Source organism: Antechinus flavipes, chromosome 2 (assembly GCF_016432865.1).
Source record: "Antechinus flavipes isolate AdamAnt ecotype Samford, QLD, Australia chromosome 2, AdamAnt_v2, whole genome shotgun sequence".
Lineage (NCBI taxonomy): Eukaryota > Metazoa > Chordata > Mammalia > Dasyuromorphia > Dasyuridae > Antechinus > Antechinus flavipes.
In genome coordinates, this window is record NC_067399.1 from 178,216,822 (window position 1) to 178,224,661 (window position 7,840).

At 33.5% G+C, this 7,840-nt stretch overlaps 1 long non-coding RNA gene across 1 annotated transcript; it reads right to left on the minus strand.

Annotated features, from left to right (window-relative positions):
• Positions 1-218: 218 nt before the first annotated feature.
• Positions 219-6,481, minus strand: LOC127548551 (uncharacterized). Its single transcript, XR_007950425.1, has 3 exons — positions 6,158-6,481; positions 5,846-5,964; positions 219-1,091 (listed from the first exon to the last, which is right to left on the minus strand). It is a non-coding gene; the product is annotated as an uncharacterized LOC127548551 (long non-coding RNA).
• Positions 6,482-7,840: the final 1,359 nt, after the last annotated feature.

Sequence of the window (7,840 nt, forward strand, 5' to 3'; positions counted from 1 at the left end):
TAAATTTCTCCCATTGTTTTTTTTTTCTTTTGCTCTGATTTTTCTCTCCCAATATGATTCATGAAGCAATATGTATTTTAAAAAAATAAACAAAAGAATCACAGAGAAGTTACAATCAGTTAATTCTTAAGAATACCAAAGAACTCGTGCAGATTGTCACAAAAATAGTTAACTCTGAAAAATTAAATAATAAAATAAAACCAAAGAGATAACAGTGGTCATAAGCACACAGGTTTCTTTATTCCATGGGAGGATAAAAACTAAACAAATATACCAGGGCCTCCTCTATAGACAACATGTGAATAAATATATACAAAACAAGTTATAAGCAATTAACATAGAGAAGACACTCGAAGGAAAGAACACTTTAAGAATATGAGTGCAGCAGTTACTTATTTCAAAAAGCTGAGACAGTTTCCTTACCAGAGGTTTCCTATACTAATAGAATGTCAAAACCTAGGATTAAAAATAGAAAATCAGTCCAAAGCAAGGGCATAATAAAGATGGGGAAAGAACAGAGATCAGGAAAGGCCTCATGTAAATAGTTATAAATGAATGGTGTTTTAAAGTAATATGGGATTCCAATAGACAAAAATAGAGGGAGATGCCCCAGACATTGGAGAAAGCTCATACAAAAGCAGATGCCAGCAACTGGTGTGAGTGCTGGACAAAGCAATGAATGAAATAAATATGAATGGATCCAGGCAAGTTCAAACTTACATCTTGAATTGACTTTATTTCTATCAGCTTCGTTTTTATACCCTTCGATGAGCATATTTTTCTGTTAAAATTACACAAATGCCAGAAAATCACAGAAAATATAACCAAGGCTGTGAATTTTCCTTGTTCTATTAGTCAAAGCTCATCCTGTTACTTATTTTCATATTTTTAAAGCATTTTGTCTCAAAAATACCCTCAGGTCATGTCAACTGTCAGGCAGCTCTGATATAAATTATCTGCTGGGAAACTGGCCTTGCCAAGTCTCCTAAATTCCTCTAAGCAGTCTTGTTTCAATCTTCCATAGGATGTACAGCTGGCTCTCCACATCTGGCCCTTTTTAATTTATTGGTTTCAACAGGATAGTCATTATCCTAAAAAAAAAAAAAAAAAAAAAAACCAGAAACAATTAAAATAAAAATAATATGTATGGTATAGCATGAAAGAGTGTAAGAAATCTATTTATAAAAGAATTAAATCTGTGAAAAAGCATCAATTATAGAATGTGCCACCCCTTCTGGATCAATTCCAGGCATGGGTACATTTTCAGTACTAGAAGTGATTACATGTAAAGTGTTCATATCTAAAGCAACATTAGAATCATGTCAAGATCCTAAGAGTCATGCATGTATCTTTTCCCAGGATATATTGGGGAATTTTACATTAAATTATACATTGGAATTATATATCAAGAGTAACACAGATAAATGAATATTGAGAATTAAAACCCATTTTTCATATATATATATTTAATTTTATATTATATTCAATATACAAGAACAGTAATTATTTTTCTAACATTTAAATATTACAAAGGAAGGTTGCTGCTTTACAATTAAGACATCTAGCAGTTATATCAATACATTGAGCACACAATTACATTGATACTCAAGTGTTTCCTAAGATAAGGTTGAGGCAATTTTTTAAATTTTTACAATCATCATAGTAATTAGCCACAAGGAAAGCTTTTGGAATGCTATATGGCATTTATGTTTTCTATATATGTCACAGGTCATAACCCAGGAGGAAAAAGAAAATAAATTCAATGCATTTCTCCATTCTCCCTGTACATTGGGGTGAGATAAAATAACCACCCTTGCAAGGAACATAAGTTCAGTTTTTTTGGAATTTCTTGAGCCATGACAAGTTCACTTGCTCACCGCAACGGAGCCTTTATTTATCCCCATGTAGGGATTTCCACCTTCCATGCTGCATGATTCAGTGTTCATTTTCCTTGAAGTTTCATATTCTGAAGTTGGGCAGTCAGTCGTGGTACATTCTCTGACATTTTTGTCAGATATTCACACTAGCTGTGCATACGAGTTTGGAAAAAGACAAGCAAACCCTCTTCCCCACTTTAATAATGGATTGGCACCTTCCCTTTTTCCTGTTAATAGATCTTTCCACTTTATCTGGGATGCCAGTCTTTTTTCTTCTAAAAAGTATTTTTCTGCTAAGGTACACCCATATTTATCCATTGTCAAAAAGTTTAAAATTTATAATATTTTTGATACTTTTATTTGTGGGCTAGTAATGTATATTCCCTCTTTTGTTTATTAAGCATGATTTTTCTGTCCTTATTACAATGCTCTGTAAGAGCTTGACCAGTGGGATTATAAGTAATTCTGGTAATCAATTATATATGATAAATAGGACAAAATTCATTAAATCTTTACTAGTACAGGCAGGGGCATTGTCTAGTATCTGTTTAGGAATACCTATAAAGGCAGATACCAAGAAGAGATAATTAATAATATGTTTGACAGCCTCATCTGTTTGCAATGAGGCAAAAGTCAAGGAAGAATAAGTGTCTGTTGTTAGATGAATAAAAGAGTTTTATAAATTATTTTTGCATTATTTTGAAAAATTTAAGAATCTTATTTCATACACACAATTGCATCTAGCAATAAATAGGTTGCTGAATCAAATATTCACATATTTATTTTTACAATCTAATGAACACATTTTCAGTCTGAAAACTACAAGATCTGACATACTTGAACTGTACTCACACCTTCTATTGACCACTTGCTCTGAATATAGAAATTTGTTATAAGAGAAAAAAGCAAGGGCATGATTATAATAGCATAAAAACTGGTTCTTCAGTTTTCAGCCTGACAACACATACAACCAATCATGCAGTAACAATTCCACCTCATAGCCAGACTCAGGAGAAATCAGATGAGTTCCTATTCAAAGGAATACAATGGGGAAGCTGAATCAGAAGGATCCCAACTTAAGCAGAGGTCAAGGTTGTCCTCCCAACTCTCTATAAAAATCTCTACCTGTAACAGTTCAGAATCTTATTCTTCTGAGTAACTTGTGGCATATTTCTCTCATAAGGTAGATTACTGCATTGATGATGTATCAATAATATCTGAATTGAAAACTCCTAATAATATCAGTTACAGGATTAAGAAATTTCATTTTAAATAGCCAGTTTCATTAATCAAAGATTCAAGAGACTTTAGCTCTCAAAGACTTCATATTCTAAATAAGTATTGATTGTAATCTTATATTGATAACAATAAGAGTTTCATTTTAGAAAGTTCACAGCTTATCTTGATATCTGAATAGACGATTTTAATTTCAGCTTTACACAAATAATTTTGCTCTAAGATACTCAAAAGTCAATAACCAAAGACTCAAGTATTAGAAATATAAAAAAATTCCAAATTGCATATTGTCTATAAGAACATGTTTAGTTATTAATCATGTTCAAAAGGACAAAGGCATGGACTACTATTCTCAGAATCCTTTTAAATAGTGACAACAGACATACACCATGTACTTACTGTCCTGAAAGAATGTTGAGGGGTTCTGTAACATCTTTCAGGAAGATTATTGCTGAAATTTCAGCCTTTTGTGCCGAAATTCAATGAGTTCATATGACCTTATACTTCTTATCTATATGATATTCTGCTTTCCCTGAATTAGAGCCATTGGTAAATGTAGTAAGTGTAGAATCAATAGGATAGTTCTTTGTTATCTTTGGGAATATCCAGTAATATTTTTCACAAAAAGTAACTTTATAGAGTCTGTGATTATCTTTTTTACCATTGTAAATAGAATTAAAACTTGCCACTTTTCATACTGAGATATTAAGGAAGTTACTTGAGATTTTATATATGGTTGATGTATGATTAACAAGGAAGAACTGGTGAGCTGGAGATGTCATTTGTTTAATTTATTCAGTAAATAGGATATCATTGTAGTATATGGAATAAGAGTGATGGGAAATTGGTGAAGGAGATGACTCCATTCAAGCATTCCCTGTGATTGATATAGGGCTGCTGTAGGGCACACTGAGTAGCAAGTGTCCCCTTATACATTTTCATTAAAAAGTATTATTGTTTATTGGGCCCCAGATAAAAAATTTTCTCTTTAAGATGTAGTTCATGTTTTCACTGAAGATGTAGTTCTAAGAGAGTTTAATGAAGGGTCTCTTTGTAAAATGGAGAATAAATGGGAAAGTTGATGTGTGGGTATCTGTAGCATAGGTCAAAATCAATAAATGTTATCTAGCAATCTTTGAAAATTATTGCAAGTTTCTGTGGTCAGATTATTTGAGAGTCCATCAGATAATCAAGATATGAAAAAGGGGCTTGCCTCTGAATTTTTTGGGGAGTAATTAAAAAACCCCTGAATGTAGGGCTTTGCTCTAAATCATATATTAAGAAATTGACATTGTTTACATCTTTGCCACTACATAAAATATCACCCATACAGTGAATTATTTTGGAATTTTGATATTTTAATCTCACTGATGAAATAACACAGCTAATGAAATTTTGACACATTGTAGGATGACTTTTCATATCTTTTATATTAGGGATAGTAAAGGCAAATCTAGACTTATCCTTACCCTTCTTTTGAAGAGAAATAGTAAAGAAACAGTCTTTTAAATCAATAACTATCAGGGACCATTTAGTAGGCACCCATGGTAGGGGAAGGAAAGCCAAGTTGAAGGGGACTCAGTGACCATGATATCATTTATTACACTAAGGTCATGTAACATTTGCCATTTCCCTGATTTTTTTCCTTATTACAAATAATGGGGAATTCCAAAGGCTAGTAGAAAATTCAATATGTCCTCATTTGAACTGCTCAGAGAATAGTTTATATAAAGAATTTAGCTTCTGCTTTGATAGAGATCACTGCTCTACCCACACTGGAGTGTCTGACAGCCCCTGGATAGGATCTACTGTGTGGCAGAGAGAAGCTACACTGTCTTCTAATCGAAACCCAAAAATGACAAAGACTGTTCATAGTGACCTTTTGAAAGGATGCAATACATAATTGGAAGGACTAAATATGCATAATTTCATCTATTCAAGAATGTCTCTGCTCCATAGATTTATATGAATTTTTTATAAAATATAAGCTTGGAAAAAGCCACTATTCCCTTTAGGATCTTCCCATTTCAATATTTTAGCACTTTGTTTTGGTAACACTAGTGTGCCTATTCCTCTTGTTTTACATGCACAGTAATTACCAATTGTCCTCTTAACTCACAAGCAAAGGAGGAGATAGACAATCTCCTGAATTACATTTACTGAATTAGCAAAGCTGATAATAACAACAGATTTTTAAACAGTTTTCATCCCCTATTAGTTTTACAGTTTGGATTCTAATAACTTTCAGGGTACTAAGTAACAAGCCAAATCTGGGTATTACAGTCTCAGAAAGAATTCATGACTTATCAAATCAGATAGAACAAAATCTAACACAATTAAGTTTTCAATTTTAATACATATACCAATTTAAAAGTTATTTTAAAATTAACCAGTACTTTAATTTATGCGATTCCCTAAAATCTATCTAGATGTTCCATTCAAGCAAAATTACCTTTTAGTTGTTTTCCCAATTCACACAAACCTCTTCTCTTTTGTAAGCCAAGAAAGAGTTAAGTACCCATTTTAGCCTCATAAGAATTTTTACTTTGAGATTCTTCCTGGCATGGTTCTACAAGCCCAAGTTCAAATAACTAAGTTACAGGTTCCTTGTTTGCAGGAGTTTTAAAAGTGTTGTAATATTTATTTTCCATTTTCCTAAAAGTTTCCAAACTCTCTAATCTTATTCAGTCTATGTTCTTCTCATTTCTTCATGCTTAAACTTTCTCACTTACCTTTCTGTGTATATGTTTCATTTCTTTCTCTCTCTGATCTGATGCTTCTCCTATCCTCTTCCACTTGCTTTTATCATCTTCAATTTATTAAATATATTTTCCCTTTCTCTACTCTTCTACTGCAGTCAGCCAAAAGCAGAGGGAGAGAAAGAAAAAGAAAGAGAAAAGAAAATCTCAGACTGATATTTTTCCAAGCCAGCACCACACAGGCAGAACTCTTATTTCTAACAGGCTTGCTAACTTTTAACACAGAACACAGAGTACAAAGCAGAAATATACATACAGACATACACAGAAATCTCCTATTTTTACCTTTTACAAACAGATTTAATCCCGACATACTCAATTAGTCCTGGGAGCATTCTGCCAGTTTTTTTCCTCTTATATTTTGGTACTTCATTACCAGTTTCAGAAAGAGGAAAAGAGAATGCGGGGAGGGAAAGGGCTTCTGTTTTATTACCCTGAGATGTCTTCTTTTGGAGTTTCTTTCTCTTTTAAAGAAGAGTCCCAAATCCTAAGCCAAACATGGAAGCCACCAGAAGTTCTGGAGTGGTGCCTGCTTTCAGGTTCAGATCTGGGCACCTCCAAGAAAGGAGTTAAACATCTCAGAGAAGCCTCATATGTTTTCTTATTATATCCTGTCTTTTTTTAATCTAGGATTCCTTCTCCTGGGAACCAGGGACAGCAATGTTCCATATGTTTTAAAGAATCTTCAAGCTGTCTTTCAGTCGTCTTTCTCTAACTATCCTTTCCAGTACTTGTATAAATTGGTTTCTGTCTTTAAATTAAATTTTAAAATTTACAAACAATACAGAAATTTCCTACTAAAAAATTCTTTATCCTGATAAGCTTGGTGATAACTCTCTTCCCCTTATTTTTTATGCCCTAGAGTTTTCTTATTTTTATTTTTATTTTTTTGCTGAGCCAATTGGGGTTAAATGACTTGACCAGGGTCGCACAGAGAGGAAGTGTTAAGTGTCTGAGGCCATATTTGAACTCAGGCCCTCCTGACTTCAGGATTGGTGCTTTATCCACTGCACCTAAGTGCCCCCGCCACCAAAGTCTTTTTAGTAAGGTGTTATTTCAACACTTCCATCTCTTTCTGTTCATGTGCTACTGTTCTGTTGCCCACTGACAGCAATTGGTGTGAGTGCTGGGTGAAGTAAAGAGTGAAGTAAATATTAATGGGGGTAGGCAAGTTCAAGCTTATATCTTGAACTGCCTTTATTTCTTACATCTTCCTTTTTATATCCCATCATAAGCAAATTATTCTTTGTTATACATTACATAAATGCCAGAAAACCACAGAAAGTATAACCATGGCTGTGGCATTTCCTTGTTAATGAATAAATAACCTCCCATTCTATTTTGGCCTGAGCAGAAGAGCTGCCATAAGCAGAAGGTCCAGTCCTCTTTTTCTAACTACCATTAACTTCCATATAGTCAACACTCTGTCAATATTTTCAGGAGGTGGAATCTTGGCAAAGAAACTTGTGGGTATAAAACTTGTGGACATCTCACTAATAAGAAAGTTCAGAACATGCTTATGAGCCATGAAGTCTCAGTTAGCTTGGTCTAAGGTATAAGATTGGAGTTCAATATTTGTGTTATAAAACTCATCAAACAAGAAGATGGGATATGGAAAGATAATGATTGTAATCTATTTATAATGTGTTTTTTCTTTTTGTTCCTTCTTTACTGTGTCCACAACTAGTTACCATATGACTCAGGAACTCATTCCTGAAGAAGGCTTCACTGAGACAAACCCATCTCTAGCTCCCCCGAATTTTTTTTATTTCATATTTCACTGGGGTTGCTATGAGCTAGGTAAAGTAAGAAATACAGTCCGTTTCAGAATCTCTATCTTTCTGGTATAATGGGGCCTTAAGATCTACCTCTCTTTCATTCTGTCCTCACTATAGCCCTATATTCCCTCATACAATCCGTTGTTTATTGTATTTAATCACTTATTCCATGTCATTATTGAGTTACTTG